The following is a 12,077-nucleotide window of genomic DNA, read 5'->3' on the forward strand; positions in this document are numbered from 1 at the left end:
TTGATGCAACCTGAAGTCTGCAATACGGTTTTAAGAACTAAATTCCCCTACTGGTTGTCATTGTACTGGGGTCATTATAGGATTGTCAGATGATTGTCAGACTGTGTGTGAAATGATTAGCTCAGAGCCTGGCCCAGAGAAAGGGCTATGTGCATGTTGGTTAGGGGACTAGAGGAGATGGTTGTGTGTGCAGCCTAGCATGTGTCAGCTGGCCAAAAGTAAGAAAGTGTTCTGGAAAGAAAAGGGCTGAGAACCTCAAAAATCTTCTCTACTTCTTATTTGGAGGCAGCTCTGGTAGCCTCTGTCCCTTGGTCCCATCAGGTCCTCATCACTGGGAAACACTCTCAGAAAACTTCAAAGAGCTGAGTGAAAATACCAGTCAACTGAGTTTCATACCTAGCCAAACACTCTTTCAAGAGTGAGGGCAAAATGAAAAAAAAAAAAAAATCAGACAAAGACTTGGAGAGCTTACTAATCCATGGCGCTTTTGAAGGAAATAGGTATAGTTCAGCAAGAAGAAAACTGAACCGAGGAGGAAGTTTATAAAAAAAATACAAAAGAAACTAAAAGAAAAGATAATGAAATTTAACCATTGATGGTGCTTTTTCCCAACACAAGTAAGATAAAACTAAATTTCAACACAATAATAAAATATGTTGGAAAGTTCAAGGGTGATTAAATCATATTATCAAGAGGAGAATATAAAGTTGAACTTTGACTTTTAGAAAAATTCACGGATAAGAGATATCTTAACACTTTAAGTGTTTAAAAGCAACTTTTTGATCTTTAGCTTTCAAACAAAGATATAACAAAAATTTTTATCAGTCTAATCAAAGATAGGAAAAAGAACAAAAGAAGCAAAGAAATGAATGGTAAGTAGACACTACAAAATGAGGTGGTAGAAATAACTGTAAATGTGTAAGTATTCAGCATAACTGTTGTCAAGTAACATAATTATTGCAGGTAACAAGTAAATCTTGCCAAGTTACTACATCACGTTGACTTCAGGTTACAGCAACATAGTAGAATGAGCTAATAGAAACCTTGATCTTATCAAAAACACTAACAAATGCTGGAAAAATATAACAAACAGTTAAATGTATAATCCAAACAAGTAATAACATAAAGAGGGACCCTAAAGCACTAAGCATACTTTTTCAAGTAGCAGATATTTTTATCTCCACTTGCCTTACATCTTGATATGTCTTAAATGGTTTTGAACTCTAGTAGAGAATAACGGGTTATATTATATGGGAATCCTGCTGTCCCTAACAGAACAAAATAGGAAGTTCAGAGAAACACACCTACATAAATGAAAACTTGGTATATGACAAGGATATTAGAAATCAGTGGAGATAATCGATTTACTGAATAGAGTAGTCACAGTTGGCTACCTAAATAGGAAAATAAAGATAAAATTAGATCCCTATCTCACATCATACATAAAAATCTATTGTAGGTAGAATTACAAAATATCATACAGCAACATATTAAAATAAAAACTGCACAAATAGGAGAATACCGTTTAATTTCAGAGTAGAGAAAAACATTTAAAACTATTCACAAAAAGCACAAGCCATAAAAAGCTAAATTTCACAAAATTAAAATGTTAAATTTCTTTAGAGCAATAAACAGATAACATTAAAAGTCAATCTGGAAGAAGATATTTGGTGTACACATAAGTGTCAAAGAAATAGTAGCTTGAGAACATAAAAAGTCCAATAACCCAATGGACAAATGTGGAAAAGACATGAACAGACAATTCACAGAAGAGGAAACCTAAATTAGCTTTGTAGGTTAGCAATGATGTTCAAATTAACTAGTAATCAGTAAATACAAATCAAAACAACAAAATACAGGGTTTTTTCCCCCATATATAACATCTTTTTTAAAATAAAAAAAAATTTTTATTGGAGTATAGTTGACTTACAGTGTTGTTGGTTTCTGCTGTACAGCAAAGTGAATCAATTATACATATACATATGTCTACTCTATTTTAGATTCTTTTCCCATATAGGTCATTATAGAGTATTGAGTAGAGTTCCCTGTGCTATACAGTAGGTTCTTATTAGTTATCTGTTTTATACATAGCAGTGTGTACATGTCAATCCCAATCTCCCAATTTATCCCTCCCTCTCCTTCCCCCCGGTAACCATAAGTTTGTTTTTTACATCTGTGACTCTATTTCTGCTTTGTAACTAAGTTCATTTGTACCATTTTTTTTAAGATTCCACATATAAGTAATATCATTTGATATTTATCTTTTTCTGTCTGACTTATTTTACTCAGTGTGACAACTCTAGGTCCATTGATGTTGCTGCAAATGGCATTATTTTGTTCTTTTTTATGACTGAGTAATATTCCTTTGTATATATGTACCACATCATTATCCATTCATCTGTCAGTGGACATTTAGGTTGCTTCCATGTTCTGGCTATTGTTAATAGTGCTGCAATGAACATTGGGGTGCGTGTATATTTTTGAATTATGGTTTTTCTCTGGATATATGTCCTGGAATGGGATTGCTCACCTCACACCAGTCAGAATGATCTTCATCAAAAAATCTACAAACAATAAATGCTGGAGAGGGTGTGGAGAAAAGGGAACCCTCCTACACTGTTAATGGGAATGTAAATTGGTACAACCATTATGGAGAATAGGTATGGGGTTTCCTTAAAAATCTAAAAATAGAGCTACCATATGATCAAACAAAATACAGTTTTACACTAATATAACTGCAGAAATAAAAAGTTATGACCGTGCTAAATTGATATATACATATTTATATGAAAAACTGATGTATAACATCCACTGCTGAAGGGGATGGAAATTAAACCAACTTTGGAGAGCAATTTGGCAATGTGTAGTGAACCTGAAGATTGCTTATGCTAGGTGTATAACTATAGGAGGAAATATAAATAAGAATGTTCAATGCTAAATTGCTTACAGTGGTGAAAAACTGAAAACAGTATAAATATCCATTAGAGGAAAATTAATAAACAAATTATAGCATATTCATATAATACAGTACTATAAAAAAATCAAAATGATCATGTGCTCCAAGTATTAGTATGAGGTAAAATGTTGAGTAAAAAAATGGAAAAAGAAATTTGTGACGTGATACCCATAGAATGATAACATTTTTGTACAATTTAAATATGCTATCAAATAGTATACTGGAATGAAGATGGCGTGCATGGATATTAAGCTTATTTGGAATGATTTTGTTTTAAAAACCGTGAAACAAATTTGGTAAACAGAGAATGTATTAAAGTTGGGTAGTAGATACACGATGCATATTTTGATTTTATTATTTAAAAAAATTTGCATGTATGAATATTTTATAATAAAGTTTTTTGTTAAATAGGAAGATAAAGATGATAGAATAAAATAGAAAAAGGGCAAAAGATATCAATAAATAATTAACTAAAGAGGAAACCTAAGTGACCAATAAATATACTTAATCACAAATATAACAAGGTAAATGAAACTAAAGCAAAAATAAAAGCTCACTCTGGGCTTCCCTGGTGGCGCAGTGGTTGAGGGTCCGCCTGCCGATGCAGGGGACACGGGTTTGTGCCCCGGTCTGGGAAGATCCCACATGCCGCGGAGGGGCTGGGCCCGTGAGCCATGGCCGCTGAGCCTGCGCGTCCAGAGCCTGTGCTCCACAACGGGAGAGGCCACAACAGTGAGAGGCCTGCATACCGCAAAAAAAAAAAAAAAAAAAAAAAAAAAAGCTCACTCTACCCAAATAGGCAAAAATAAAAAATTTTGAAAATACCAAATTGGTGAAGGTATATGTTAAGATGACCTTTGATGGGAGTGTAAAATACTGTAATTCCTTTGTAAAACAACTTATAACTTTGAAGATAAGCATATCTTATGTACAAACAACGATATTATCCTAAATATGCCTTCGTGCAGGTGCACAAAGACAAAAGTGTTCATCAGACCATGTATAAGTGGATAAGTGAGAACTAACCTAAATAAACACAAATAGAGGACCAGAAGAATTAAGGTCTATTCACATGATGGAATACTACATAGATAAAATGAAATAACTAGGTCTGAATGTATCAACATTGATAAATATAAAAAAAATGTTTAATAAAAATAAAAATTGTCAAATGTTACATTGACCATTGTACTAATTATGTAGATTTAAAAACATAAGGACTGTTTATTCTGCTTTTTGATCTATGTATCACCACATCAAGAGCACACTATCCTAATTACTATTGTTTTATAATAGATATTGATATGTGTGGGCACGTCTCTCTACCTTGATCATTTTCAGTAATACTTTGTCTATTCCTGGTCTTTTATTCTTTCAAATAAATTTCAAATTAGCTTGACAATTTAATTAAAATGTTGTTTTTTTAAATTACATTGATTCTATTACTCTGGTAATTTAGGGAAAATTGCCTTTGTGACATTGAGTCTTCCTACTCATAAAAATGATACTTCTATTTTTAAATTGTTGTCACCAAGTGTTTCAATGTCTGACTGTCTCCAAAAATATATTGTGTATCTTTTGTTGGCTGCCTGTTACCTCTATTTTCCCCACATTCACCACCTACCAAGCTAAATAGTGTGCTTTTCTTTTTAAAATTGAAACAGCCCTTGTTTTTAGAGATGAAAGAATTCTATCTCCTAATTTCTCCTTATTATTAATGAAGTTGTGGGTGAGTAGAGGGCCATTAATATATGCCAGATTCTACCATGAATTCTGGTCAGAAATTATAAGAAAATTAATTGCAAAGAATACACTACTATGGCAAGTGTGTCAGAAGCTATGATTTATTAGCTGTATCTAGACTGCCTGATCCAGGTAATGGTTAGCAGGGCAGCCTGAGTTATGGCAGATGTGGCTGACTGATCATCATTTAAGGGCAGCATTAATAATGTACTTTCAGAGAATGTAAACATAAAGTGGAAGGTTGCTTTTACAAGTAGGGGAGTTGAAGATATTGCACTGATTTTGTTCTTCTTCCCAAATCTGTTTACATATAAGCCATTCTAATGTTATGGTTCAGAATCAGCCAAGTTCTAGGAGTATTTTTGCATTACTGACTTAAACTTATCTTAAACAGTGGTAAAAACTTCTATTCATTAAACACATCCCAGAGAGTACTTATTTATTACAGTTACCTATGTGGCCTTTGCCATCATCTTTGAGTCTGTCTGTTGGCTCAAAATCGAGCAGCTAAAAATAACAATTACTGTTTTGTCTCAAATGGAGATTAAAGACAGCTGTCTTTAGGAAGTAGCGTAGTCCAGACACTGTTGTTATTGAGGAACAATAAGCAAATAGTAATTAATAAGTAGTTTTAGCAAAGTTTGAATCTGGATCCATTGCCTATTTATCAGTGTGGGGAAGACCATCTGGTACCCTGTGGGACATTTCCAAGAGTGTTTACTTCTGCCCACTTGTACCACTAGGACCTTTGGGTGGTTTCAGCACTGATGAAATAACACTCTATGTAGAAATGTTTATTGATCCTAGCTCATCTCTATATTTCATATCAGATAGTAATGAGTTGGAGACATTTTGGCTTCTGGTTATAAGTTCTGAAGCAAAGCTTAGTGCTTATCTATTTAAAAATACATTGCTGCTTGGCTTTCTCCTAGGAGAATTGTAGTAACCAAGAGCAAACAAATCTTAAGAGTAAACTATTCACCTACCTAGTATAAATTTATTCAACTGCATGTTTATATATTGGTTTATACATTCTTTTATGTTCCCTGAATACATTATATGTTTCATGCGTCTTGGGTTGTAATTTTCAAGAGGACAGCATCCATGGTGGTTAATTGTTTTGTACCATATTTGAAGCAAGTAGTTGCATAACAGGTGCTGTTTAAAGATTGTAGTGGTGGTGGTGACTCTATATACATCTGTCTTCAGCATTAGCATAATGGACCTGATTTGGAGCTGGATATGATTGGTTTGAATATAAACCTGGAAGAGTCTTAGCAGCTTTCCATAAAATCAAAGTGTTGGTTTCCAGCTTGACTGCCAAACAGGAAATCATTCTTACCAAAGAGGTGAAGGATAAACCTCTGGCAGAGTTTTAGAGTGTGAGAGGATGCACAGAAAGAACCACAGTCTTAAGATGCAGGATAAGAGGCATGGCTGCCACACCAGTTGTTCATCACTAGAGGAAGAAGCAAAGCCAACAACATGCACCTTGCGGAACTTCCTGAAGAAAAGCCAAAGCTCCTTAGCCAGGACTTTCATGAAGACTCTTACTTTAAAAGGAATTTTAAGCAAGAGCTTAAGACCAAGAACCTTTGTGAGAACAGTATTACAGTGAAAACTTTGTCCTAGCACACCAAAATAAAAGATGGAAAACTAAGGTATCAGAAAAAGAGACATCATATGTGTTTGGAAGATGGGGAAAGTTAATTCACGAGCAAATAGCTTAGTGCACAGGGAGGATGGGATGGGTCTACTTGATACCTGGGACAGAGGGATTCCTGACACTTTGGGTGTGTGGCAGGCTGGGAGGACAGAATGGAAAGGAATATTATCTGTGAGAGTTTCAAGCGTCTGGTACAGGAGTGAGAAAGTGCTCTGGTTAAAACCTCCCTGAGGTGGCTTTCACTGGGAGAGAGCAGCAGAGGCAGGAGCAGGTGTGTCTATCCACCTGCACACAGGGTCTTAATTGTTCTCCTCCTTGCTCAGGGCCCTTGTATGTGTGAAATTATCCTAGGCAAATGTGGTTGCTATGGGCAAGAGTGGCATCTGTTACACTGAGTGGTGACAAGATCCTCTGGGCCTGCAGATATGGCCAGTTGGTGATGACAGTGACAGCCATGTAAGAATTAGAAGAGCAGATATGAGATACCTCAGAAATCTTTATCCCACCACCTGAATCAGAGAAGGAGGAAACTGAAGGGTCAGGCCTAGCAGCTTCCTGAATATCAGCATGCTGGAAGTCAGGGAGCTTCCCAAGAAATTGAGGTGAATGCCTGATCTATAGCCCATATTCTCTCTGCCCCACGTCATAGCATCACTTGCTTCCTCACTCAGCTTAACAATTTGACTCCACATTTTTTTTGTCCCTTTAAGTTTGGTCCCCGAATCCAAATCAGAAAAGAAGAAGTAAAGCTGTCACTGTTTGCAGATGACATGATACTATACATAGAGAATCCTAAAGATGCCACCAGAAAACTACCAGAGCTAATCAATGAATTTGGTGAAGTAGCAGGGTACAAAATTAATGCACAGAAATCTCTGGCATTCCTATACACTTATGATGAAAAATCTGAAAGTGAAATTAAGAAAACACTCCCATTTACAATTGCAACAAAAAGAATAAAAGATCTAGGAATAAACCTACCTAAGGAGACAAAAGACCTGTATGCAGAAAATTATAAGACACTGATGAAAAAAATTAAAGATGTTACAAACAAATGGAGAGATATACCATGTTCTTGGATTGGAAGAATCAACATTGTGAAAATGACTATACTACCCAAAGCAATCTACAGATTCAATGCAATCCCTATCAAACTACTACTGGCATTTTTCACAGAACAAGAACAAAAAATTTCACAATTTGTATGGAAACACAAAAGACCCTGAATAGCCAAAGCAATCTTGAGAAAGAAAAACAGAGCTGGAGGAATCAGGCTCGCAGACTTCAGACTGGGAGGTAATTACTGTACAAAGTTACAGTAATCAAGACAGTATGGTACTGGCACAAAAATAGAAATATAGATCAATGGAACAGGATAGAAAGGCCAGAGATAAACCCACGCACATATGGTCACCTTATCCTTGATAAAGGAGGCAATAATATACAATGGAGAATAGACAGCCTCTTCAATAGGTTGTGCTGGGAAAACTGGACAGCTACATGTAAAAGAATGAAATTAGAACACTCCCCAACACCATACACAAAAATAAACTCAAAATGGGTTAAAGACCTAAATGTAAGGCCAGACACTATCAAACTCTTAGAGGGAAACTTAGGCAGAACACTCTATGACATAAATCACAGCAAGATCCTTTTTGACCCACGTCCTAGAGAAATGGAAATAAAAACAAAAATAAACAAATGGGATGAAATGAAAGTTAAAAGCTTTTGCACAGCAAAGGAAACCATAAACAAGACGAAAAGACAACTCTCAGAATGGGAGAAAATATTTGCAAATGAAGCAACTGACAAAGGATTAATCTCCAAAATTTACAAGCAGCTCATGCAGCTCAATATCAAAATAACAAACAGCTCAATGCAAAAATGGGCAGAAGACCTAAATAGACATTTCTCCAAAGAAGATATACAGATTGTCAACAAACACATGAAAGGATGCTCAACATCATTAATCATTAGAGAAATGCACCTCAAAACTACAATGAGGTATCATCACATACCGGTCAGAATGGTCATCATCAAAAAATCTACAAACAGTAAATGCTGGAGAGGGTGTGGCTATAAAAGGGAACCCTCTTGCATTGTGGGTGGGAATGTAAATTGATGCAGCCACTATGGAGAAGAGTATGGAGGTTCCTTAAAGAACTATAAATAGAACTACCATATGACCCAACAATCCCGCTACTGGGCATATGCCCTGAGAAAACCATAATTCAAAAAGAGTCATGTACCAAAATGTTCATTGCAGCTCTATTTACAATAGCCAGGACATGGAAGCAACCTAAGTGTCTATCATCAGATGAATGGATAAAGAAGATGTGGCCGATATATATACAATGGAATATTACTCAGCCATAAAAAGAAACCGAATTGAGTTATTTGTGGTGAGGTGGATAGACCTATAGTCTGTCATACAGAGTGAAGTAAGTCAGAAAGAGAAAAACAAATACTGTACACTAACACATATATGTGGAATCTAAAAAAAAAAAAAATGGTCATGAAGAACCTAGGGGTGAGATGGGAATAAAGACACGGACCTACTAGAGAATGGACTTGAGGATACGGGGAGGAGGAAGGGTAGGCTGGGACAAAGTCAGAGTGGTAGTGTATATATGGGCATATATACACTGCCAAATGTAAAATCGATAGCTAGTGGGAAGCAGTCACATAGCACAGGGAGATCAGCTCAGTGCTTTGTGATCAGCTAGAAGGGTGGGATAGGGAGGGTGGGAGGGAGGGAGATTCAAGAGGGAAGAGATGTGGGGATATATATATATATATATATATATATATATATATATGTATGTATGTATAACTAAATAACTAATTCACTTTGTTATAAAGCAGAAACTAACACACCACCATTGTAAAGCAATTATACTCCAATAAAAATGTTAAAAAAATGAAAAATTTGGTCCCCTATTTCTGAACTTCCACAGGATCTTGGTTCCATGCACAGAACAGTGTAATAAGGATCTTGGAAGTCCTGGAAGTGTTTAGTGGCTGCTGCCCTTGAAGTGTATAAATGGTGTGAAGATTTTAGCTTTTGGACTAAGAGAAAACTAAGTAAGTTTGACCTTGCAGGTTGCTGACATAAAGTTCCACTTGAGTTCAAGGTTTCAACAGATGTATAAGATAGTGAGAACATTGGTTGTTGCAGATATTGTAGTGAGGTGGAACAAATGCTCTTGAGGGCTACTTTGTGCCAGATAATGTGAGGAGAAACTTAAGATCCAGGTGCAGGTATTAGGCCACAGTGAGAGAGGCCATTTTTGGTGCATAGTGATTGCCAAATAAATGCAATGGACATTCAAGACCAAGGGAGACCAGGGAAAGAGGAGGTCACAGCTGAGCTGGAGAAGTCATAGAGTGCTTTGGATTAGGAGTTAGGGGGATGTGGGCCTGGAAGCCAGTCCATACCTGCCTCTTATACGGGAACAAGTCACACAGGCTTCACAGAACTCCTGAGTCCTTTTTAGTAAAAAAAGGAGTTTGGTCACTAATGATCTTCAGAACTGCTTTATTGTTCTACCCTTTATAGTTTCATAGTCCCCCTAAAAGTAAGAATTAAATCAAACCTAAGGATTTTAGGATTTCATTATGAGGATGAAGGCACAGCTCATTTCAGGAGCTGGAAATCACATGAGCCAAAGTGTGGAAAAGGAGAGTGTAAGGTTCTGGTTTGGGGATACAGAGTGGTTTGTCCTAAATTTTATAAATAAAATATCAGAAGACAGATATTAGGATTTGTAAGTACTCAGTACTACATGGTGAAGGAAGGGGACAATATAATTGGATTTGGGCTTACGGTGAAAAGTGTTGATTTTTATTTATCCTTTCTTAGCTGTGGTTCACTTGAATCTTTAAAGTTTCTCATTGTGGCCTTTGGTCAATGTCTTGCTTCAGACTTTAGCGAAAAAAGGCACAGTAAAGAATTAGTCTGTGATCCTGTATTTTTAACACTAAAGGGAATGGGGCTGCATCTTTGATTTCCTATCCTAGAGACCTACAGTCTGTAAATAAGGCATTGCCATCCCCATTAACCAGCTCCATGAGAACCTGTGATAGTGGAGGGCATGGGCCCCTATCATGATTTTTTGAGCACATACATTTAGGAAAAATGTATTGATTATACAATATTCAGTGTAACACCAACGTGACAAGTAAACAGAAACTTGTAAATTTTCTCAGAGTCTGAGGGAAATGGAGAGTGACACTCCAGTATTCTCAAATTTACACAGTTCTACTTTAAGCAAATTAGCTGCAGCACTGTTTTAGGGGGTTAACAGCTTTTTTGCAGAAATTATGCCGAGTTTGTTTTGGCTTTGATATGTCATCCTCACAAGATTGTAGTTTTCTTATTAGCTGTCTTTTTATTTCTAAGGCTGTAAGATAGTATTAAAGGGATTATTTTGATTAAAATACTAGATAGTTGCTTTCTATTTATAGTTTTAATCCAGTTTCCAAATGATTCATGTTTGGTATTAAATTCAGTAGGACAATGAGTATTGAATATTTCCATCTTGAAACTACGAGCATGGATTTTCTTGCTGTTTGTTCTCACAGAAATATTTCTAAGGATGATTGGAATTGTGTATAAATAATCACACTGTAAATATTTAAGAGTCACCTTCCCCTTACATAGAAAGGATCTTATCAATGAAGATGTGATTAGATCCGTAGCAGCAGTGCTTGGAAAAACATTTCTAGTAAAGAGAATATTATTTCTGTTGAACTTCTCAGGAGAAGATAAATAAGGAGAGGTATGAGTTATCATGAGTAATTTGTTGCATCATCATGGAGTAACAAACTAGCTTCCTGTGCTTGCTTGACAATGGAGACGAGTTATCACAGAACAATGCCCAAGGTTTCATATTAACTCATTAACCACTATTATTTGTAATTGAATAATAGACTAGTTTCAGGAGGTTTTGGAGAAACCTTGAAAGTTAACTAACCTAGTTAGTTAGATGCCTTGAAAGTCCTCATTAACATTATCAATGCTCCCTATTCCAGTCATCCGCCCACCTAGCAGCCTGGCAATCTGGAATACACTTGGTTTGTCATATAAGACATGGTAATCAGAAGATGCACCTAGATGTTGCCGTTAATGGGTATCCACACCATCTTGAAACCACTATCCTTGCAGACGTATATGGAAATACTATAATACTCAAGTAGCTTCTGTATCACAGCACCACCTTCACTGCCTCTTATACTGGGAGATGTTAGTTTTCTACTGTTGAGTAGTATGGTTGGGGATGATTTCTGATATTGTCTATGGATATGTGATCTGGTGAAATAATTGAAGCACAAACAGTCATAATCAGTTAGATTTCGGATGTGCAACCAAACAGGGAAATAATGACAATATGAATTATGGAGAAAAAGTGGGAAATATATTATGGACGATGCTTAGAATTATTAGTGGTCCAGGAAACAAGTTTGTTTGTTTGTTTGCTGAGTCTAACATGCTACAGAGGCAGCTAAAAGAAAGATAATAAATAACCTTGGTCAAGACATCTAAAGATACTGCAGAAGTACAGACATAGAAGGGAACAGACTTGCTCTCTAGTGGTTGTTAATGGGGAGAGATGCATGAAGATGCCTGGACAGATTACGTACTTACTTAATCAGTCAATCAGTTTTTAATTGAGTGCCTTTCATGTTTTAGGCCACGGTTTAGGCACTAGA

At 36.1% G+C, this 12,077-nt stretch overlaps 1 long non-coding RNA gene across 1 annotated transcript in view; it reads left to right on the plus strand.

Annotated features, from left to right (window-relative positions):
* LOC132435437 (uncharacterized) overlaps positions 1 to 12,077 on the plus strand; it is a 218,835-nt gene that overhangs the window by 189,298 nt on the left and 17,460 nt on the right. The window lies entirely within an intron of this gene.

This window comes from Delphinus delphis, chromosome 12 (genome assembly GCF_949987515.2).
Source record: "Delphinus delphis chromosome 12, mDelDel1.2, whole genome shotgun sequence".
Lineage (NCBI taxonomy): Eukaryota > Metazoa > Chordata > Mammalia > Artiodactyla > Delphinidae > Delphinus > Delphinus delphis.